The 24959-nt window shown below is 44.0% G+C and overlaps 1 protein-coding gene across 14 annotated transcripts in view; it reads right to left on the reverse strand.

Moving 5' to 3' along the window:
• LOC110296538 (uncharacterized) overlaps positions 1-24959 on the reverse strand; it is a 159193-nt gene that overhangs the window by 107878 nt on the left and 26356 nt on the right. Inside the window, exon 1 of one of the 14 annotated variants that reach the window (XR_015047671.1) lies at positions 3342-3889. The exons of the other annotated variants lie outside the window; for them this stretch is intronic. The gene's annotated coding sequence lies outside the window, so the exon portion shown is untranslated. Of the gene's footprint in view, positions 1-3341; positions 3890-24959 lie in introns of those variants that run through there. 14 annotated transcript variants of the gene reach the window in all.

The raw sequence follows: 24959 nt of genomic DNA on the forward strand, positions 1-24959 counted from the left end.
GGGGACTTAGCTTATATGTGTCAAGGTACAAGGCGTAAGCGGTTTGCTTTTTGCCTTCATTGCCCAGTGGTGGTGACCTTCAGAGTAAGAAGGACACCACCAACATGGTGCAGGAAGAGAGAAAGGAAGCAGTCTGGGATGAAGAGATACTAAGCCTTGGGGCACTGATAGTCTGCAGGGCCAGCCACCTAACACAATTGACCATTGATGCTATAGACAGAGCCTTTTTAAATGGCTGGCTTTAAAAGAACTCTAATATCTTTCTTCATTTAGGATAGAACTGAAATTCAGAAAACCCAAGATTTAGGAAAAAACATAAGCCAATTAGCCATGCATTTAATGTCAACATTTGGGTTAAATTTTTTTCATCATGTGTCTTAGTTACTGTTCTACTGTCGTGACGGTCGAAGGCAACTGATGAAATGAAATGTTTTGAGACTACAGTTTCCGAAGACTAGTTTAGTCCATGACCATCGTGTTGGGGAACATAGAAGCAAGCAGGCAGGCATGATGCTGGAGAGTAATCTTAAGACACCAATCATGAGGCAGACAGAGCTAACTGGGAAACTTCAGAGTCCACCCCCAGTGCCACACCTCCAAAAGGGCATCTCCTAATCCTTTCTCAACAGTTCACCAGCAGAGCACCAAGCATCCCATACATGAGCCTTTGGGGACCACCCCACTCAAACCATCCCATTGTGCATGCGTCTCTGTGTGTGTATGTGTGAGCACACACATTTCATACATATGGGGGCAGAGGGCAATCTCCGTTCAGTTCTTCAGGTACCAACTTCCTATTGCCTTTGAAACAGGACCTCTCTCTGGGTTAGAGGTCACCAATTAGACCTGACTAGCTGACCAGCAAGCCTTAGTGATCTTCCTGTCTGTGTCCCCAACACTGGAATTATAAGGACATACCACCACATGGTGCTTTATTTATGGGACTGCTGGGGAATCAAACTCTGATCCCCATACTTAAAAGGCAAACACTTTACTGACTAAGCAATTTCCCCAGCTTTCTTCATCTTTTTAATACACGTTTAAGGACAACTATACAACTTTTTTGTATGTGTATTTTTTGTATACACATATTTGAATACAAATATTTTTCTATGTATATTTAAGGATATCTATACAACTGTGGACCCCATTTTTAAAATGTAGCATTGTTAGGGAAGCAGTCGTCTAGTTTTTAGCCAACCTTCATAACCATCCTTTCAACAAGCAAATTGTGTGTGTGTGTGTATATATATATATACATATATATATGTATATATATATGTACATATATACATACACACACATATGTAGCAAAGGAAATCTATGTGATTTTATTTAACTATCTCATATTGATTGACATCTCGAACCTCTTCAAATTCATGACATTATAAATATCATATCAATATACATTTCCTGCTTATTTTTCCACACCTGAGACTGTTTTCTTAGAACTGACTTTTTCCAAAACATAAAAAGTTGAAGGACATGAACATTTTATAGTTCTTCACATTTGCTGCCAAATTGCTTTTCAAATTGTTTATCAAGTCCAGTTCCAAGACTGGTGTGTCAGAGCAGTGGATTATTTCACTATATATATTTCATTATATATATATATTCATATTCAATATCCAGACTGTGATAATAAACTTTAAGTGTGTCTGCTGGTAGGCAAGTGAGGGAAGCACAAACAGCATGAGAATCAGTATTATTGTTTTATAGAAGATGAATGGGAAGGGTTTTCCAGAAAGGGGTGGGAGGCACTTAACTGTGCATTCTGACACATACCTGTAATCCTAGTTATAAGGGAAGCTGAGGCAGGAGGATCACAAGTTCAAGGATAGCCTGGAAAACTTAGGGAGGCCTCATCTCAAGATTTAAAAAGAAGAGAAAAGAAAGAAAGAAAGAAAGAAAGAAAGAAAGAAAGAAAGAAAGAAAGAAAGAAAGAAAAAGAATAGAAGACTAGGTATATAGTTTAGTGGCAAAGAGCTTGACTTGCATAGCCAAGACCCAGGGTTCAATGCCCCAGAATGCAAAATGATATTAAGAAGGAGGAGGAGGAAGAGGAGGAGGAGGAGGAGGAGGAAGAAGAAGAAGAAGAAGAAGAAGAAGAAGAAGAAGAAGAAGAAGAAGAAGAAGAAGAAGAAGAAGGAAGAAGGAAAAAGAGGAGGAGGAAGAGCAAGAGAAAAGGAGAAGGAGGAAGAGGAAGGAAGAGAAGAAGAAGAAGAAGAAGAAGAAGAAGAAGAAGAAGAAGAAGAAGAAGAAGAAGAAGAAGAAGAAGAAGAAGAAGAAGAAGAAGAAGAAGAAGAAGAAGAAACAACTACTGAGAGTTGACGGGAGGAAAGAGTAAGGTACTGAGAACTGAGGAGAGAGGGTTTTAGGTAAAGCAACAGCACTGGAGCCCTAAGCAGATGCTTAGTGCTGGACCAGTGTCACCAAGGCCCATGTGGGGACAGAGGGAAAGGGTCAGCTAAGACAGGGAAAGGCATAATAAAACACTGTAAAGATTGCTCTGAACAGAGCAAGATGAGGAGAAGGCATTGTCAAGCTCAGGTAGCGTCTTTAGGAGGCTGAAGTCAAAACTGGTTCACATTTTATGTGGTTCTGATACCCAGCTGTATAGAAACCGACTAGCCAACATTCACCCCAGAGTCAGCATCTTCCTGGGCAAGCCTCCCACCTTCTCAGCATCTCTGTCCTCTCTGACTTGCTGGATGCTCAGAACCTTCTACAATCTCACACCAGTGGCTATCAATGCTTCCTCCAAGCGTTTCTTTCTCTGTCATTCCTACAACTCCAACTGTATTTGAACAATTTCCTACGCTATTTCCCATAGTCTTTCCCGTCTCAACCAGGCCACATAGGGCTGACAAGCCACTGTCCTCCACACATTGGTTCCTCTTAGGGCATGCCTCACTTTCTATTTTATTGTAGTGATAAGGCGCTGACCAAAAACAACTAGGAGAGGAAAGGGTTTACTTTAGGTTAAAGCTCACAGCTCATCATCCAGAGACAACAAAGAACTCAAGGCAGAGACCTGGAAGCAGGAACTGAATCAAAGCCCATGGAGGACGCATGCGTACTATTCTGCTCTCCACGACCTGGTCAGCTGGTTTCATATACACTCCAGAACTACCTACCTGCCTAGGGCTGACACCACCCGTGATGGGCTAGGTCTTCCCATATCAATCATTGATGGAGAAAATGCCTCCATAGACTTGCCTACAGGCCAATCTGATGGAGGTGTTTTTCTCAATTCAGGTTCCCTCTTTCCTGACAACTGTAGCTTGTGCCAAGTTGATAAATAAATAAATAAATAAATAAATAATAAAAATAATCCAAACCAGGGCTGTTCTGCATCTCGGCTGTTTCCGTGTTCTCCACCACCAGGAAGGTTCAGATTCTTCCAAATGAAACCTGAGCCTTACCACAGTTCTAATCTACTGGTCAGAACTCGCTGCCCATTGTTAGCCAGAAGCACACTGCCTTCCTGTCTAACAAGTTTCCCAAACCAGCTCTGCACTCTCCTCCCATGCCCCTTTGCCTGCTTTATCTCTCCTTCCTGGTACCTTCTGTTCTGAGCCATCCCAGCCCCACCCTACCCAGGAGGCCAGGACCACCCCAGCAGCTCCTTGTCAAAGCCATCTCACTCTCTGGCTAGAATTGTGGCTGACTTACTGCTTCCCTCCCTAATTCCTTTATCACTCACATGTCTGTCTGGTGCCATGCTAAGCTGCAAAGGCGCTTTCTTTCCTTCTCAATGACATTGTAACAGGAAGCAGGATTCCACTAGAAAAACCCTATGCTTTAGAATGCTGGGGGAAAATGGCTTCCCACAGGCAGACATTCTGGCTTATGCTTCATATTCTGCATAAACTGTGACATGGCTGTGAGCAAGACCTAGGCAGGCTGAGAATGCCTCTCTTCCCAGCTACTGCCAGACTTGTATGTAAGTTCATTTTTCCATTTATCTAGAGATTGTATGTTTTTAGGCAAGTGGGTGCTCAGATTCATAGCCAATGTGGTAATGGTAGGAGTGAGGGTGGGGGGTTCCCTTTAAAATCTTTGCAGCTTTGGCGGGGTCTACTTCCAACCCCTTGAACACAGTAGGTGCCCAGCCAGTGTAGATGGATTCCTCAGGGTTTTGTTGCTAAGTCATTAGAGCTTGAACTCAGGTCATCTGATTCCGGGCTCTGCACACCTTTCCCAACAGCCTTCTCTCTTTCTGACTTCTTGTTCCGGTCACTGTCAGCTAAGCTGCATCTGAGAGAGCTGCGGGATTTTAAGTCAGAATGACTAGGCAAAAAGAAAAAATAATTAAATGAACCAAAGGCTGGAATCTGTTTTCCATGTAGCAATTGAAGCCAATGTGAACATCTGACTAAGGATTTGAACTGAATTAAAACGTAAACAGTGAACAATAACAACAGGGCCAGTACGCCACTCCCTGAAACATTTTAGCTTCTTAGAGTTTGGTGTTTGGGTTGAGCTTTATAGCCATTAAGTTGACATGTGTCTTGGTATAAACCCACAGTCCAAGGAAATAAAGAAAAGAGAAGAAATAAGTTTGTTTTGAGTTTTCCTTCTCTTTTTAATAGCTCCCAGCAATGCTTCTAGTCCCTAAGACTATGACTTGGGGACAAGGCTCTGTGGCTAAGTCTCATTCCCAGTTACCCTAGACATCCCCAGACCTCCAAACCAGGGCAACGAAGCTGAAGGGCCAGTGAACGCTAGGCTGGGCTTTCTCTTTGAGACTGAAAATTAAATAAGTAAATTACACTCACAAAACATGTCAGATTCAAGTACATGTAAAATGAGAATTAAAAAAAAAAATGAAGTTGGAGCATTTAAAAACTGGTAACCGCTAGCCTTAATGACCGAGATAGGAGACTTCCGGAGTGAGCACGGAGAGGCCCGCCTCTTGGGAAGAGGAAGGTTTGGCTGACAGTGAACCTGTACTCCAGGGACAGGATGAAGGGAGTGGGCATGGTGTGGCGTGGCATGGCGTGGCGCAGGGGTTGTGGCAGGAATGGTTTTGCCTCTCCTCACAATCTCTCTGTATGTCCCCTGAAACCGAGGGGAGGAGGAGTCCCGTCCCTCCCTCCAAGGTGTTCATGAATTTAAATGAAAGCCATAGACTTTTCTGCTAGAGGTGGGGTGGGTGGGAGGGTGAAGTAGGGGCGTGGCTTCTCACTTTCCTACATCTCCCTGAGAGCAGCCCAGCAGAAGAGACTGACAGGAACAGGACTTAAAAAGGAAGCTCAGTTTCTTTAATGAATGTCGATTTTATTGGATAGTAGAATGGCTACTCCAGCTTGTTTCTTCGTTCCTTCTTAGAAGGGGGAACAAAAGACCCATGGAAGGAGTTACAGAGACAAAGTTCAGAGCTGAGACTGAAGGAAAGGACCATCCAGAGACTGCCCACCCAGGGATCCATCCTATAAACAACCACCAAACCCAGACACTATTGCATATGCCAACAAGATTTTGCTGACAGGACCCTGCTATAGCTGTCTCCTGTGAGGCTATGCTGGTGCCTGGCAAATACAGAAGTGGATGCTCACAGTCATCTATTGGATGGAACACAAGGTCCCCAATGAAGGAGCTAGAGGAAGTACCCAAGGAGCTGAAGGGGTTTGCAGCCCTATAGGAGGAACAACAATATGAACTAACCAGTACCCCCAGAGCTCGTGCATATGTAGCAGAAGATGGCCTAGTTGGCCATCAATAGGAGGAGAGGCCCTTGGCCTTTCGAAGATTCTATGCCCTAGTATAGGAGAATACCAGGGCCAGGAAGCAGGAGTGAGTGGGTTGGGGAGCAGGGGGTGGGAGGAGGGTATAGGGGATTTTCAGAGAGGAAACTAGGTATATGAAGAAACTATCTAATAAAAAAAATTGAAAAAAAAGAAGAAGAAACTCAGAAGCCATTTCCTAACTCCTCTCCTGGGTGGGGGACTTCAAGCTTTACAAATAGTTTGTATTTAAGAAACATTCCTGTAATAATTCCTCAGTGCACCCCTGCAGAACCAGACCTTTTTTCATGCTTTCTAAGGAGACACGGAAACAGTATTTTGCCATAGCGAACGATCATAGCTGCCTCTGTGGGACAGGCTTGTGGCTCTGGACCAGAGTGTTGGGGGGGAGAGGGTATAGAAGAATGGGTAAGAATTGAGGCTTGGAGACAGATTTGTGCTTAAGCCACAGCTGTGTGATCACAGGCAATTTACTTAAGCTCTCTAAGCCTCGACTTCCTCACCGAGAATGTAGAAATGATAATGCCGTCCAGCTGATCAAATTACTGTGAGGAATAATCTAGAACAGGGGCTGTCCAATACAAATAGGACATAAGCCACAATGAGAGCATATATGACTTACAATTTTCGAGTATCTGGCTAAGAAAAGTAGAAAGCAAACAGGTGTAGTTAATTTTCATACTACAGTTTACTTAGCACGTCCACAGTATTAAGGTATTTTAAACCCTTGAGTCTTTGAAGATGACCTCAGGCTCCTGATCCTCCTGCCTCTACTCTCCAAGTACTGGGATCACAGGCGTGTGCTATTATGCCTGTTTTATGTGCTGCTGAGGAATGAACTCAGGGCTTTATGTACACTAGGCAAGCACTCTACCAGCTGAGCCTCCTTCCAGCCCTACACAGCATCTCTCCACTCTCATACCACGTTTCAAGCCCTTGATGACCAGATAAGATTGTCAGAGAGTGGGTCTAGGGAAAAACCATGAGGCATCTGGCTTTGTACTAGGCACATAATGGACACACAAATAAGCAGCAATATTAATTCGTCTCAGGGAACTCTATAATCTCAGAGCTTCTGTAGACTGTCCATGATGTTCCAGGAACTCCTTGGAAAGGCTGGCTACTCAACTTTGAGCCCTCATTTACCTTAGAGATAGCTTCCTCCAGAATGGCCTGCCTTGGTATGATACCACCAGTAGTGGGCTGGGCCCTCCTGCATCAATCACTAATCAAGAAAATGCCCCCCCAAGCACCAGCAATGTTCAGGGTACCGGCGCATGAAGCCCTAAGAATGAGCCCACTCTAGAATCCTTCCACTTCATACAACAGGTCGTTACTGGATATTTGGTCTTGTATTTTCCACTTTCCAAATAATGAGGCACTAAAGTAATACACGCTGATCAAAGCTGGCTTATGAAGCTAATGTTTGAAATCCCAGTACTCAGGAGGCAGAGACAAGATGTTCAAAGTCACATTGGCTATATATCAAGTTCAAGGCCAACCTGGGCTACATGAGACATTGTCTCAAAAAACAAAACAAAACAAAACAAAACAACCCAAACAACCACAAGTTAATTACAATACTTTTCACAAAGTATATATATTCTCAGGAGAATCATAAAATATGTAAACTCATACACACAGCACACACACACACACACACAGGTACAAACCACTTTTTGGTATATACCATAATATTGTCCATTATTCATAATAGACAAGAAGTTGAACAGCCAAACCATCTGAGGCATGGGTACATCAACTGTGGTAGGCTCTCACCATGGAACAGTATTCAGCTGCAGGAAGGGATAAAGGATGAATGTGTGCCACATCATGAGTGGATCTTGCCAGGCAGAGGTCAAACTGTGGGTCACCAGTTACATGAGGTCTTCACAGTGCCCATATCCATCCAGACAGATGTTCTAGGAGTTTCTTTCTTGTGGTACAAGTGTTCTGGAATTAGATCCTGGCAATGGTGGCACTACCGTGTGAATAAACTAAAAACCAATGAACTGCTCAACCCAAAGGTTAACTTGTCACAGGAAGCAGAATCACACACTCAAGTACTGCCAGAGCCCTAGAATAGACGAGTATTTGTGAGTCTTTAAAAATAGAAGCGATTACTCATGATCAAAACATTATTTGATAAGATATCATCTTGAACTACAGCATACTTCATGGTGAACCTGTCCTGTTTCCCATAAATGAGAACTGTTTGAAAGTTTAGAATAAAGCATGACTACGATTGAGTAGACACAAACCTAAAGACAAGGCACAAAGAGATGCACAGATAGCCATGTATGGGGATGAGGCAGAATTTCTTTACCAGGGTACCTGCCACTCCTCTGTGCACAACTCTGCTATGGGTCTGTTACCCCCTGAGGTGTCTGTTACCCCCTGAGGTGCCCCCACATGTCTGCGTACTTCCTTGCCCTATGATGGGGCAGCGGGGATACAGCTGCTGAGCCTGACTCCAGAGGGAGGCACACAGGTTAAGGTCCAGATTTTACTAGTCTCTAGCTTTGTGGACTTCTCTCTCTCTCTTCTATGCCTCAGTTTCCCATTTCAAGAAGGACTTAATTCAAGCACTTGGGAAGCAGAGGCAGGTGGATCTCTGAGTTCAAAGCCAGCTTGGTCTACAGAGAGACTTCTAGGAGAGCCAGAGCTACTCAGAGACACTGTCTCAAACACACACACACACACACACACAAGGGTTGCTGGGCAGTGGTGGTACATAGCTTTAATCCCAACACCCAGGAAGCAGAGGTAGTACGAACTTTGAGTTCGAGGCCAGCCTGGCCTACAGAGAGAGTTCCAGGATAGCCAGGGTTACACTGAGAAAGCCTGTCTGAGGTTGGGGAGGTCTGGGCTTGTGAATACCGGGGTGGGGTTTACTGTAATCCTCTCAGATGGGTGCCTGCCATGGGAAGCACTTTCTCAGCATTTTATAAATAAGGACAAGTGAACACGTAAGCCCCGCCTCCACAGCCCACACCAGGGAGAGCTTGCTTTCCTCAGAACAGCTTTCCAGCTCTTCCCTCGGTGTTTCAACCAACTGTGATGTGGTGATCCTGGCTTTCCTTCTTCCTGCTTGTAGCACTTTACAGAGTGCACTGTGACCACCTGCTCCTGGCCCTTGCCCTTGGCCATCAGCTCCTCCTAGGAGACAAGTACCTGAGTGACCTCTTTTCATCAAACGAACCCAGAATGGTGCCTGAGATGGAGGAGACAGGCCGTGTTGTTCTCTGAATAGGCAGACATAAGAGGGGATCTGGAGAGCCCGATGGGAGAGAGATGCTCCTCTCTCACATGGTCCCCTTCGTGTCGTTTGATATGGGACCTTACACTTCCCCATGATGTCAAGAGATGAAAGAGCATGGCCGTACCTAGTGTGAAGGGAGAGGTAACCTTCACAGCAGCGACAGGCAAGGACTCTGTGAAAGGCCTAGTCAGAAACGACTCTCAGACACAGGCTGAAGGCAGAGTGTGCACAAGAACACATTTTTATTTTTTTCTGGTGTTGAAGGATGAAGCCATGGTCAAAGCCAGACTCGGTTAATGCTCTACTACCAAGCTACATCCCAGCCAGGTCAAGAAATTTTAATAAGATCTTTCGGGTTGCGCAATATGTGTCGGGAACTTACGGGTACAGCGAGGTACTTTTCCATGGCACGAGGCCTGTTTCCAGGCACAGTAAACAGACCGTCTATGGAAGGATGTCGCTTGCTTGTACGACTGCAGCCCAGATAATCAGGTGGCTACAGGGCTTGGGAGTCCTTGGGCAGGACACAAAGGCAGCAGATAATGGCTTTCCTAATTCTCTAGTTTTTCCACGCAGCCCTCTGGAGTCCTAATAAAGCCCCATAGACCAGCACACTGACTTCAAAGAGCTGTTTTCTAAACTCGCCCTGCCTAGTTTGGAGGCTCTAACCTTTGTCGGGGGGCTGCCTACCTCTCATCTATGTCTCCCACTTCTGCCTTGTAATAGGCCTCTGTCTAATGTTGTCCAGAGAAAAACAACTGGTGACTCACCAGCCCCTTGGGAAATGTGTCACCCCGTCCAGGAGTTTCGCATTAAGAAAAGAGGTCAATATGGAGGAACAGAGGGACTAATGGCGACTTGGTGATGAGGACATTAATAACCCTGCTGATGATGACAAAGACCCTGAAGGTGACAGTTACCAGCTATTTACTCTGGGCCAGATATGCTGCTAACAACCAACACCTTTATCTTACATGATCGTAACGCCAACCACCCTTTGAGGTAGGTATTATCTTATCCATGTTACAGATGAGGAATGAAAAACAAACCAAACGCTCCACATGGCAGACAAAGAGCTGAAAACTACTTCAAAGATTCTTGATTTTTAAAACCTTTGCACGTGTGTGTGTGTGTGTGTGTGTGTGTGTGTGTGGTGTGTGTGTGTGTGTGTGTGTGTATACACATATGTGGGTGATGTGGGTAGCACCGAGGCATACACATAGAGGACAAACTCAAGCTTCAGCCCTCACCTTTTATCTTGTTAGTAAAAAGGTCTCTCTTATTGTTTGCCTCTGCATTTGTCCATCTAACTGGCCAACAAGATTCTGGGAATTCTCCTGTTGCTACCGCCTGTCTCACCATAGGAATTCTAGGACTACAGACACACATGACCACATCCAGATTTGACAGGGTCTCTGGGGATTCAAACTCAGGTCCTTACACTTGTCAGGGCTTTACCTCCTGAGCCATCTCCCCAGTCCAAATGAATAGATATTTCAAGAACTTTGGTTCTGTAGGGAAAGGGGCCGAGAGCAAACAAACAGCAATAAGCAGGCTTCCGGGGCAAGCCACAGAAACTCCCTGTGCCGAAGATTTTGGTTTGAGCACAATGAGACAAAGCCACAGGCTTTATGACAGCCACAGGCACAAACCCAAGGCCTTCAGACGCTGTGTATTTGGACTGCTGTAAACCCCAGTGTTAGAAGCCCCGTTCTTAATACCTAGCACCCCAAATATAACAAGTCTTCTTGCACTTGGGTTTCTACTGTGGTTACCGGTCCATTTTCTTTTAAGTTCTTAATGAAAAAAAGAATGACACCCTGGATTTTTGAAAGGAGACGCCCTGAATTCCAATTCCCCAACACTGATTTTCTTTGGAGTTTTGCTCAATCTGAGAGGCTGTGAGGAAAGAACACCGCACTGAATCAGACTTGGGCTTTTGTCTCCAAGAGGCTGTCCGCCTTTAATAAAGTTACGTAACTGCCCTTTGCCTTAGTTTTCCCGAGTATAAAATGGAGGGGTGAAGTCAGATGAACTTTAAAATCTCTCAACTCCAACAGGAGGTGATTCTGTCTCTCGGCCACTTTTCTGAGCTTTCATAACCCTTGTAGGGAAATGTAGGTATAAAGTAATGTTGATATGGTTCATTAACTCCTATACTACATCCGGGGGAAAACGTTTCACACACAGTGAGTCTGTAATGGAAAAGCTGTAATTAAAAACTTGAGAAATCCCCCAGGTAGCTACCAAAGTTACCAAAAGCTATACAAATTGGTACCTTACTCCCTGCATGGCAGTTACATATACAAGCATTTGAGGCATTAATTATAAGTAATATATTAAATTTGATATGGTCCTTCTAATCCTTGTTGAAACATAGCTCACAATGTAAACACGAGACTGTTCCATCAGTAAAAAAATTTCCAGACTGCATTTATAATTCTGTTAAGGTTTCTCTATAAGACAAAGGACAGCCCAAAGGAGGACAGTGGTTGTTCTAGCTAATGTATCAGATGAGCAGAGACAGATCAGTGTACAGGTTTAAAATATATCTACCAATATGAACAGTGAGTCCTCTACCAATATGAACAGTGAGTCCTGCCTCTCTTCCATTCTGCCACATGTCATGTATGACCTGGTATGACCTTTCTGAAGGGCTGTTTGACAATACTAAGAGGAGCTTAAAAGTGCTCCTCCCATGGCGTTAGGTCACTACCCTTAAAGAAATATGTACTAAGGCCAGATACAGGGCTAAAGATGTAGCTCAGTTGGTAGAATATTTGCCTAGCATGCACAAAGCCTTGGGTTCGGTCCTTAGCATTGCACAAATCAGGTGTGGTAGCACACATCTATAATCCCGGGGCTGTAGAAGTGGAGGCAGGAGGAACAGAAATTCAAAGTCATCACTGGCTACACAGAATGCTAGCCTGGAATACACAAGATGCTGTCCCTGATGGTGGTGGCGGTGACACTTTGAGGCAGCATTATATACAACTTTAAAGAACTGGAGCTGAATGTGACAGCATATGTCTTTAATCCCAGGATGTGGGAGGCAGAGAGAGAGGGGGAGATGGATCTCTGTGAGTGCAAGGTCAGGCTGGTCTACATAGAAGGTTCCAGAACAGCCAGGATAACACAGTGAGACCCTGTATCAAAAAGGATTAGAAACTGAACCTGGAGAGCTGGCTCAGCTGGGAAAGCGCTGGCCGTGCAAGCACAAGGACTTGAGTCTGGAACCCCAGTGATCCTGTAAAAAGCCTGGCACAGTAGTGGGTCCCTATAGTCCTAGCACTGAGGAGTTGGGGACAGAGCACACCTGCGACTTGCTGGCCAGCCAGTTTAGACAAATCACAGATCTTCAGATTCAGTAAGATACCCTGTCTTAAAGAGGCAAGTGGAGGGCCAAGTGGTAGTAGTGCGCACCTTTAATCCCAGTACTCAGGAGGCAGAGTCAGGAGAATCTCTGTTCAAGGCCATCCTGGTCAACAAAGAGAGTTCTGAGACAGCCAAGGCTACTTGGACAAACCTTGTTTTGGAAACTGTTTTCCCTAAGAATGTAAGGTAAAGGCTGGAGAGAAGGCTCAGCACATAAGAGCATTTGCTGCTCTTGAAGAGGATGAGAGTGCAGTTTCCTGGACAGCACCCACGTTGTGTGGCTTACTGTTGCCTCTAACTCCAGCCCCAGGGGATCTGACAACTCTCGGTCTCCATGGAAACCTGCATGTGTGCATACACATATATGTAAATTTAAAAAATAAGGAAGCCACTTGACATGAACCTCTACCTCCACATGTGCAGACACATGAACACATACACTATATCTATGAGAAAGAATCAGAAGCCCTCTAAATCACCAGAAAAAGAATAGTTAAGTGGTTGATGTTAATGTTAAACACACACTAAATATGTGTTTATAGGGATATATTCACAACATGTGTTTTTCTTTCTTTTTTCTTCTTTCTTTCTCTTTTTTTTTCTTTCCAGACAGGGTTTCTCTGTATAGCTCTGGCTGTCCTGGAACTCACTCTGTAGACCAGACTGGCCTTGAACTCAGAAATCCACCTGCCTCTGCCTCCTGAGTGCTGGGATTAAAGGCGTGTGCCACCACTGCCCAGCCCCACATGTGTATCTCATGCATATGCAGACTCTTTTCTAGATCACAACTGGATCGAAGTATAGACAACAAAGGTGCTTGTTGCTACTGGTTTAGCATCTGGGTCTTGTCAGTGAACGCAGGAGCTGGGATATCTGTCTCATAGACAATTACGTCACCACTGTATCTCAGCAGCATCAGTTCAAATCAGGGTTGTGACATTCTACCTAATCTCCTCTATGCTATGGTACCTTCCCCAGTATTACTTAGGGTTCTCAAGAGGAAAAGAATTTATAGAATCTGTACACACACACACACACACACACACACACACGGGACGGGGGGAGAGATGGAGGGAGAGAGGGAGGCTGTACTAGAATGGCTTAAACACTGTGATCCAACTAGTCCAAGAATGGCTGTCTACCAATGGAAGGTCCAGAAATCCCCAGTAGTTTTTCAGCCCCCCGGTTGGATGCCTCAGCTGGTCTTCAGTATACACCAGGATCCCAAAAGAAGTAGGCTCTAATGCCAGTGAAGGAATGGACTTGTCAGTGAGAGCAAGCAGGCAGGGAGCAAGCTTCCGTCGTCCATGTCCTTTATATAGGCTGCAAGCAGTAGGTGTGGCCTGATTAAAGGGTGATCTTCTCTCACTTCAGAAGATCTAGTTTAAAAGTGAGTCTTCCCTCTTCAAATGACTTAAGAAAAAAATTCCTCCCAGGTGTACCCAGCCCCTTGGTTAATTACAGATGTAGTCAAGTTGACAACCAAGAATAGTTATCACATCTCCTTATAGTGAGAACCCTGTCTCAAGAAAAAGCAAGCAGGGCAGAATTGAAATATTTCTCTCTAGAGATAGAGACCACTTGGTTGGTCTACGTCCCATTACTCACAACAGCGACATTAACAGCCGCCAGCAACATTGTGATTGCCAAGCTCTGTCAAGAACTGTTTTTGCAGTTAGTTAGTCCTTTGCATAAAGTCAGTTGGGATAGATCATCAAATTAATGTTGTTGTTCTGAGATATGATCTCATTGTGTTGTTGAAGTTGGTCTCCAACTCCAGATCTCAAAGTAATTTCCTACCCCAGTTTCTTGAGTAGCTACAGATGTGTGACTCCATGCCTGGCATCCCTCTGTTGTTTTACTCATAATACACCCTGGAAATTATTCTACAATGTGTATATCTAAAGATCTCCGATACCATTTACAGCTTCAGTGAACTCCATTGTGTGGATATACTGCAGCCTGTTCAGCTATTCTTTCTAGTTTCTCTCTGTCTGTCTCTCTTTCTGTGGGGTGTGTGTGTGTGTGTGGTGTATGTTTGTGTGTGTGGTGTTTGTGTGTGTGTGGTATATATGTGTGTGGTGTGTATGTTTATGTGTGTGTGCATGTGTGTGTGTGTGGTGTGTATGTGTAGTGTGTTTGTATGTGTGTATGTGTGTGTGTGTAGTGTGTTTGTGGGTGTGTGTGATGTATGTGTGGGTGTTTGTGTGTGTGTGTGTGTGTGTGTGTGTATGCTCACATGCAAGCACACTCCCTTATTTCCTGATGGGAGGCCCAGGGTTCTTTGCTCACCCCACACTCACACACAAAGAAAGCCAAAGAAACGTATGAACCAGTCTCAACTTGTGCGCCTTCTTTGTGTCTTGACACAAATTCAAACATTACTGAGACAATTGGAACAATGAGTATTGTACACTTTTAAAGAACTACTCACTTAAGCTCAATAGCGATTATGTTTTATAAAGTCTCTACCTTTTAAATATCCGTATTGGATTATTTATGGATAAACTGGCACAACACCTGGGGTTAGCTTCAAAATAACGAGAATAGTGCTGGGAATTCATGTCAGAGTCAGAATGCTGGCCAAGCATGATTGAGGCCTTGGCTTTGATCCTCTGCACCAGAGATACAATGATAATCAGGGGAGTAGAGGAGACTTTGACATCCCTGCCATGGGTTAACAGGTACCATGGTTCATTATGCTCTCTACCTACGTTGGTTTATGTTTTTACATTTTCTATAATAAAGTGTGAGCACATATGTGTAGTGAGTATTGTGGAGTGTGTGTGTGTGATATGTGTGTATGAGTCTATTTGTGCGTATGTATAAATACCCATTAAAATGAAAAGCAAGCCAAGCATGGTGGCTCACACCTGTAATTATATGACTCAGGAGGCTGAGGCAGGAGGATTGCAGTGAGATCTAGACCACTCTAGATAACAGAGTGAGGACTTTTTCTTTTAAGGAAATGATGAAGAAATGTTAATGTTGACAATGTGTGTGTTATAAAATTTCGGGGATTTGGTGATCATATTTTCTTGTCGTTTTTCAACTGTATACTCAATATCTCTCTTACAATGCACGGGGTTTTTCCTTTATCTTTTTTCTTCCTGTGCTGCTGGAGGTTGAACCTAAAAATCTCATGGAAGCCGCTCACACGCTCTACCCCTGAGCCAACCCTCAGCTCTGCACATATTCTTGATAATACTGACATTTTTATTTTAAAATAGCTTTATTTAACAATATCACTTATATAGTTCAGCTAGAGTTTGCTTCTGCTGCAATGGTTACAGTGAACAGTGACCTCGACTCTTTATAGATAATGGAGCACAGCATCTAACTGTATTTAGTTTTCAGTGGGTCCAGATGACCATTTATGAAAATATAGTTCTAACGTAAAGTCTAGGATTAGTGACTCTGTCCTTTGCTGTAACAGGATCACCTCAGAGGTACGGTCTAAGAGTAAACAGCTAGCTGGGTTTTTTTTTCCTCTTCTCCTTGTTATATAACATAAAAACAACAGATCCATTTGGCACCCACCTTTCTCCTCCAAAGTCACCTCTGCACTGGAATCCTGCTCCTCAGATTTCAGTCAGATATCGTACAGAGGGAAAGGTTTCTTAGTGAAAGAAAGTTCATGCATTTTACCACCACGCCGGATTCTGACAGCTTGGGAGAGTCCTTCTTTCAGGCCTGAGGGGCAAGGCCTTTCTTTCCTGTTATCCATCCGATACCCAGTGAGGGCAAACTGTTATCACATTGAATCACATTAAGAAACACAGGCAAGGACAGTAGAAGCGATGAAATCAGAGGCCGTTAATGGATATTTTTAGTGTATTGGTAGTCCACAGTAGACCACATTGTTAGTCATTTGATAAGGCCATTAAAATCATCCCTCTAAGATCAATAAAAAAAATGTAAAACCAGATAGCTTTATAAAAACAAACATATTTTATAATTATGCATGTGGTTATATTTTCTAAACATTCTAAACATGGACAGCTATTTGGAAATTATTTTGAAATATGCATCTTATTCGTCTAATTTTCCCTCTGCTTTTTGCTCATTTTCTCCTAAATAACTAATTATGAAATATGTAAGGAATGATATAGGCAGATGAATACTGAAGAATAGTGTCTGCATGTGGACTTGAGAATGAAGTCAGAGGCAGATGTAGCCATGCCCCTGAGAGTGGACCTTTCCGGCTAACAAGTATCTAGAGGCAGATAGATAATGCTGATGCAGATTCACCTGCCTGTCTGGGCTCCCCTGGCTTATTCTCTCTGCGCTTAGATCTATGCTCCAGGCTTTCTTTGCTAGGCATTTTAACATATAATCCTAACCATTTAATAATAAGCACAATAACCAGGTGAAATCATTGTTTTAAAAAAAGGTTAGGCTCAGACATTAAGAGCACGTATTGATCTTGTAGAGACCAGAGTTTAGTTCCCAGCACCCACATCAGGCGGCTCACAACCACTTGTAATTCTAGCTCCAAGGGCTCCACCTCCCTCTTCTGGCCAACCCTGGCGGCTGTATTAACCTGCACGGACCCATGTGTATACTTGCAACTAAAATTAAAATAAAAAATATTTTTTAAAAATCAGAAAATAGGCTAAAGGGCTGGAGATACAATTCAGAGATAAAATGCTTGCCTACCACACACAATGTCCTGAGTTTAATCCCAGCATCACAAGCAATCAAAAAAAAAATCAAATTAAATTGCTTGTTCAAGGTCACATAACAATCTAGTTATTCTAAATCTTACAAGATCAGTTTCCCGTTATAAACAAAGGCAACTGGCAATGTCTGCCACTGTCTAGAGTATCTAAGACTTAACCTTGAGCTAGGCAGTGTATCAAATCAACTGTATGGCTCATTTCTACCTAAGACTCCTCCACCCCTTGGAAGATGTACAAAATGTTGACATTGACCAGTGTGAAGATGGAGCCGGCTGAGGTGGAGTGTCCCTCTGTAAACAGACCCCAGAATTAGGCATCACTGAGGAGGGGAGAAACAGCCGCTCCCTTTCTGCCTGGATGTTAATAAAATTAAAGGGAGCTCGTATGGCTTAAGTCTGGGAATAGACAGACTTTTGATGACAACATTTTGATGACAAAGTAGAAGTCAACCAAAGAAAGTTGAATCTTGACATCTTTCCAGCAAGGGTCACTTGTTCCAACCCAGTGGGCTAAACATTTGGAATCAGAAACCTCAACTTTGGCAAATTATAGGTTTGAAATGCTGGAAGTTCTAATTAGACGTACATCCAAATGCCAGGAGAGCCCGCTCTGTTCGTTTACTCTCGGCTTTATGAAAAACTATTTGTTTGGAATGTGGTCTCGTTAGAGCAATTTAGCTTCAGGTTTAAAGAATGGAATATGCAAGAAAATAATTTTCCAAGTTTTACTGACTGAGTGATAAAATGGAAAAAAATATTTATAAAACCATGGATCCTTTGTAATTAAAAAAAAAAAAACCTTTAAATGCTAAACGTTAAATCCAATGAGACATTTAAGTCTGCCCTCCCACACAGATCCCCATTCTTGCTGCTAACGTTACAGTGGCATCCTAAGAAGAGCCTCCTGTGCATCACATAGCTGAGAGCCGCTATAAGATTACATGGGAGTTCTAACAGGAGGATTTCTGCAGACACAAACACAGGTTAAGCAACACCTCGAAAGCAGGCTCAAATGAAAGAAATAGGAGCAACGAAAATAAAGCATGAGGAAACTCTGCCACCACTAGCTGAATAAATGTTTCCAGGGACTGGAAGCCAAGAAGACAGATATCCACCGAAGGCTAAAAACTGTCTGAATCTACCAGGTCCCTACACACTGGACGACAGGAACCGAAGCACTGGAGGCAATCAGACCCCAAGCCCCTCCCACCTGGAAGGGAGGAACCAAAGCATTGGAGGCAATCAGACTCCAAGCCCCACCCCCCTGGGCGGGAAGACTACAATGACCTTTAGCAGCTCCACCGCAGACCGCAGAAATCCCAGCCTGCAGCCCATTTCGAAATTACCAAATCTCCAAAAATTACAGGAGATGGGTAGCTTACCAACACAATCACTTTGATCACATAGGTCAAGCCTGCATCCGCATAAATGGTAATTATCGACGAAGGGGTCACCTACTTCATTCATTTAATAACCCATTCTCAGTCAGATTTGCCACAGCTCCAGCCCAACTCAGTTAGGAGGCACAGGAATATTGGATTGAACTCTTTTCCAGTGTAAGAAGGCTTGGAAAACTTAAGCAATTAGGTGTTCTATTCCTCCTCTGCTCATTTACGGGGTATTCAATGTAACTAGTTTTATTTGTAAAACTTTATATTTTATTCTCTTCTTCCTAGAAAAGAATTTAAATTGTATTTCAAAGGGCTTCAGGGGAAGGGTTGATGACCAGTTGCTAGGAACTGCAAGCCATATCCCCTGCTACCTAGACTCCAGCCCCATGGACAAACTGGTTTTCACTGCTGTTAAAAGTCCCGCACCCCTAAAGCACAGAAAGTCTAAGCCAGTGGTTCTCAACCTGGGTCTTGACCCCTCTGGGAAGTTGAATGACCCTTCCACAGGGGCAAAATATAAGATATCTTGTATATTACATATTTACATTATAATTCATAACAGTAGACAAATTACACTTACGTAGTAATAATGAAAATAATTACATGATTGGGGGTCATCACAACATGTGAAACCATATTAAAGGGTTGCAGAATGAGAAAGATTAAGAACCAGAGGTCTACACCATGCTGGTGACCATGTGAAAGCACATCATAGATTTCACCATGAGGTTCCCCCAAACACCTGGGATACAAGATCTACATAACCACCTTTGTACCTATGTGACCATTTCTTCCCATATGGATGTAACATCTGCCAAGGATCAAGGTTATGTGAAAGAAAGCAACTTGGACTCAGAGTCCAGTTGTGTGGGCTCTAGCTCTTGGTGGTGGTGGTGGACTCAGAGTCCAGTTGTGTGGGCTCTAGCTCTTGGTGGTGGTGGTGGTGTGTGTGTGTTAGTGAAGATAACTCAGTGTACCAGGAAGCACATCTGCTAACGTCCAGCGCACAGACACGAATGCCAGTTTTCCACCTTGAAGCTATGTTACTCTAAGCAATTCATCTCAAGCTTGTGCCTCAGTCTTCTCCTTTGATAATGTCAATGCTGTCAAGAACACACAGGCACACCACCACTGCCTCTGCCACTACCCCCAAAGCACTCGTTATAGTACCTCAAGGATCTATTTACCTGTCCATCTCTATACCACCCTCACCCCATACTAACAGCTTTCCCTCTAAACTACCTCTACATCCCCAACACATTGGCTGCACCTAACCCAGAATAGATACTCAACAAATACTTTCTTAAATTATTGTCAAAATAATTGAGCAACAATTTGCAAGCCCTTTACTAGGGATCATTACGTTTGTCTCTTGCCACCAGAGAACCACCCAGAAAGAACGTGTTTTCCTTCCTGTAGAACATACTACGACGATGCCATTTCAGATGCATCAAAAGCTTATGTGGTTTCTTTCTTCTTTTCAGATAAGAAAGAATTTATGGAGCACCTACCAAAGCCAAGGAATGTGTTCCTTCCTGCAGTTGTCTATTTGATGGCTAAGCGAATATAGTTTCTGATCAATCCCCAAGGTGCTGAAATGCACTTGCTTAGATCTAGTAACTGGCACTCAGTCAGACATTTAGATGACACAGAAGAAAATGACACAGAAGAAATTTAATCTTCTCTTAAAATTCAGAATTTAGAAGACAACTATCTAAACTGCTTGTTACACACACACACACACACACACACACACACTCATCAGGGCCTTTGATCCTTTCTGTATCTCTGAATAATGGTGTTTACCAGAACCTGTATCATTCTGTTTTCTTCTTAGATGATCTTCTGTCTCTCAATATCTCTGTCTGAGCCCAGAATTCATAAAAAAGAGCGAATGTGGTCTACTCCCCAGTGAGCACTGGAGAGCCAGCTCCACTCTCCAATGTTCTATTGCTATTAATACAGGAGATTGATTTTTTTTTGAAAGGGACATCATACGGTGTTGACTCACCACTCACAATCCACAGGAGGCTCTAAATCTTCCTGACGTGTGTGTGTGCTTGCAAGTCATCTCGCGCCCACTCTGTACCTGTTTAATTGGATTCGGAGATCTTTGAGGACTTGATATTTGTACCCATTAACTTCATATTGTCAGATGATTCACTACTGCATCCCATCAGCACTAGGATAGAGGGGACTCTGACTGTATCCATTAAGTTACTAACCCTCTACTTGTGTGTCATCTGGAAATCTGCTTAGCATGCCATCAATGTTATCATCTTAGTCATCAATAAAAATGTCAAGGTGGGTGGGACAGGGAAATGCGCCAGATCTGTATTGGAGCCCCAGAGACCCATGCACATTTCAGCACCTTAAAAACAGAACAAAAAAAAAAATCCCAAAGAACCTTTAAAAACATCACTCAATCAACAAATTTTGGGCGAGTGTCTTCCATATACTGTTTCAAGTACTGAGCCTGTAGCACTAAACCAAACAAGCTCTCTGCCCGCCCTGAAGTGTACATTCTAGAAGGTCAGCAGGGCAGTTAATCTTCAGTCACCTTGATTGGATTTAGAATCACCATGGAAACAGACCTCTGGGCTGCATCTTATGACTGTGTTTCCAGAGAGGTGAACTGACCCTGGAAGATGTATTCTGACTTCAGATGGGACCATTCCATGGAATGGGATCCTGAACCGAATAAAAATGAGCTGTAGCTGCCCACTGGCCTTCATCTCTCTCTCTGGTGACTGGGGACATAATGTGACCAGCTGCTTCACAGTCCGACTACTGATTTGCCTTCCCTGCCATGATGGCTTGTACCCTAACTTCCCTTCCTCAGCTTTTCCTCATTTGGTATTTCCGTATTTGGTCGCAGCAAGTATGGGGCTGGGGAAGCTTGGGATTGGGGATGTAGGAGGGGCTGTATGGGAACCAGATGTCTGGTGCACAGCTGTCTGTGACAACACTACTCCTGTCCCTAATGTTTGGCACACATTTGGCCCAAGAAGTGCCCCACCATGAGCAGCGAGTCTTTCTGATTCCTCAAAATTCTTTTTCTCTATGAGAAATCACATTTTTAAAGAAGTCAATACAGCGAAGCTGAAGAATTTAATTTGTCTTGAAACAAAAAAAAAGGAAAATTGGCCTCCCAAGAAAGGCTCCTGCTTCTTGGCACTCACAGACTACGCAAACAGTGTAGGAACAAGCCAAGTCACCAGGAGGCCAGACACACCTGCTGGTGAGGTCACTTGAGAGAATTTTCAGAGTTTTGCTCAAGGCATGCAGTGAATGGTTACAAACGAAATGATAGAGACAAGCTTTGAGGCAACAATTCACCTTATTCTGATCCCCCACGTTCTCAACACGGAGCCAGTCACGAGTTCAGTCACTTACAGAGAGTCAAGGGGTGGATATTAGGGTGACCCCAGAAAAATGGCTCAAAGTCTGGGCAATGAGCTTTGGAAAAGAAGACCACAAGGGACAACTTGGAAGTAACTTTTGATGTGAATGGGATTTCATATATTTTTGCTTCGTAAAATACTAATTGTATTCTTTTGATGAGAACTTTGTTATATATTCTCACAATAATACCCCATGATATTTCTTTTTCCTCCTCCTCCTTCTCATTTTGTGTGTGTTTGTGTGTATGTGTGTGCATTTCTTTACATGTTCCTGCCTGTCTTTGTGGATATGTGGTAGGTGCACATGCACATGTGCATGGAAACCAGAGGTTGACATCAAGTTTCTTCTGTAATTGCTGTCATCATCATCATCTATGTCGTCGCGGCACCACCAAGCCCCAGGGATCCTCTTATCTCTGCCTTGCCTGGGGTGGGATTACAGGAGCCCACTGCTGCCCTTAGCTTTCCATATGGGGATTGGGAATAAAAGTCCAGTTCTTATGCTGGCAGAACAAGCACTTTCCTAACTCAGCAATCTTCCCAGCCCACTTCTGCTATTTACAGCCATTCATTCATTCATTCATTCATTCTTGACCAACTATTTTGTACCAAATACTTTCTTTGCTACTAAGAATATAAAGATAGATACACTAAATATAGTCCCTCAGGAAAGGGCAAGATAAAAGCAGTAAAGGCAGAGGTGATCGTCAGGACTTTATGAAGAGGAGTGGACAGTTGGTGATGCCTACATAGGTACAGGATGTGCAGGAGTTAGTCCTACCCATGGAGGTGGGAAGTCTTTTTCAGGTAGGGAGCATGGAAGGTGCACTCTGGGGAAGTCATGGTAATGGTTGCAGGCTGAGTGTCTGCATCTCGAAGTTCTTCCATGTAACCAAGACAGAGAACACCATCCAGATCAGTGAGAGGTGAGGCTGGCAGAGCAAAGAGGCCCAAATGAAACAGAAGCTTACACAGCATCTTCTAGGGGACACAGAACCTACTGAAAGTGTGGCCTTTCACAAAGGCTGATGCCAAGACTGGGGATTGATTTGGGATATATGCAGGGTGGATCAGATGTCATTCATTAACACAACAAAAAATATGAAGACGAGATGGAGAAGCTGCAGGGGAGGCAGAGACACATTTAAGCCTTGGCCACGTTTGAGCAGAGAGGTAGGCAGCTGGATCTAGAAGCAGGATGAAATCGCTTTAGAAATCATCAGCACAACTTTGCTGGTTAGTTTTTGTAACTTGACAAAACACTTAGTCGTACTGCATGCAGAAAAGGGAATCCTAACTGAAGAATGACTTCTGTCAGAATTGGCCCTTGGGCACATCGTCAGGTCAGTTCCTCGATTGCTAACTAATGAAGCAGGGTCCAGTCCACCATGGGCAGTGCTTTCCTTAGGCAGATAGGACTGGACTATATACAAGAGGCAGCTCAGTAAGCGAGGAAGCAACCCAGCAAGCAGAATTTCTCTGTGGTCTCTTCTTCAGATCTTGCCTCCCTGTTCCTTGGCTTCCTTTGATGATGGACTGTGATTTGTAAGGGAAATAAACCCTTTCCTCCCCAAGCTGCTCTTGTCAGTGTGTTATCACAGTCACAGAGAAGCAAACTAACACAACACAGCAGAAATGGATTCAGAGTGGTGAATGAGAGTCTGGGAAGGTGTGTTAGGAAAAAGAAAAAGATTCGTTGAAAACCCTAGAGGAATACCAAAGCCTGGCCAGAGAAAGAATCTCCTAAAACAATATGAAGGCGCATCCATAGAGTCAGGGTGAGAGACGTCAAAGGTAACACACATTACAACAAGTAGGTTGGGGGTCAATAAAGGCAAACACTGCTTACATATCAAAGATAAAAGACCAAGGAGTCCACAGCTGCACCAGGGATGCATGACCTGTTGGGCATCGGCTCCCTGTGAACTGAGATGTAAACAGAACCAATGTGCACCGCCAACCATTTTAAACAGTTTGCTCTGAAGGTGGAAGAAGACATAGCACGTCCTTAGACTTCTTTCCTACAAGTGTAGAAACCATACAGAAGATCTTAAAGGGGTCCCTACCTCCTTGACCGCAGTGCAGCTGATTGACAACAAGGTTTTGGGGAGACATAGCTAGAAGATCAAAAAGTAGTTTACCAACTAGCGCTGGACTTGGCTAAAGCTGAAACCGAACCTGCCTTGTATCTTCCCCTCTTGGGCTTCAAAGGTCCACACAGCCCTGCTGGACCAAGGTCCACTGTGATGACTGAAGGCAAGTTTGAGTTACTGCCCAGCACTTTCAGAGCTCAAGGGGAGCAGACCCACTTCCTTTTTTTGTTTGTTTGTTTGTTTGTTTGTTTGTTTTTCGAAATCAGGTTTCTCTATGTAGCCTTGGCTGTCCTGGAACTCCTTCTGTAGACCAGGCTGGCCTCGAACTTAGAAATCCGCCTGCCTCTGCCTCCGAAGTGCTGGGCTTAAAGGCGTGCACCACCACTGCCTGGCCAGACCCACTTCTTTCCCTCACTTTCTCTCCCTTATCTTCATGGCTCATGTCATGGGGGGCAGTCAGAGGAGGAGGAGAGCTTTGGTCACCTTGGAATCTGGAACAGGCAGCTGGCCCCACAGCTGGCCAGGCAGCTATGCAAGTGGGGAGCCTCTCTGAAAGCAAAATCCAGAAGCCAGGATAAATGGGTCAGGTGGAAAACAGATGACCACAACAGCAAGCTCTACTGAAGGTTGGTCCTGGGGAGTGAAGGTGAGACAAGTCCAAAGGGATGGACACAAGGGAGGGCTTGGCAATGGCAGTCAGGTAGGAAGCATTGCAAGAGGAGGAACCAAAGATTCATTCATTCATTCATTCATTCATTCATTTTCTCTCTGTCTCTCTATCTCTCTCTGTCTCTGTCTGTCTGTCTGTCTGTCTGTCTGTCTGTCTGTCTGTCTGTCTGTCTCTCTCTCTCTCTCACACACACACATGTGTACGTACGAATTTGCACACACACACACACACACACATGCTGAGGCCACGCAGCGTGCTACACAGATGTGCACTTCTCCATCAGCTCAGTCACTCTGCATCTTCCCTGGCTGTTTGCCTTCTCAGGCTTCCATG

This window comes from Mus caroli, unplaced genomic scaffold, assembly GCF_978045245.1.
Source record: "Mus caroli unplaced genomic scaffold, Mus_caroli_1 scaffold_7, whole genome shotgun sequence".
NCBI classification, from domain to species: Eukaryota; Metazoa; Chordata; class Mammalia; order Rodentia; family Muridae; genus Mus; species Mus caroli.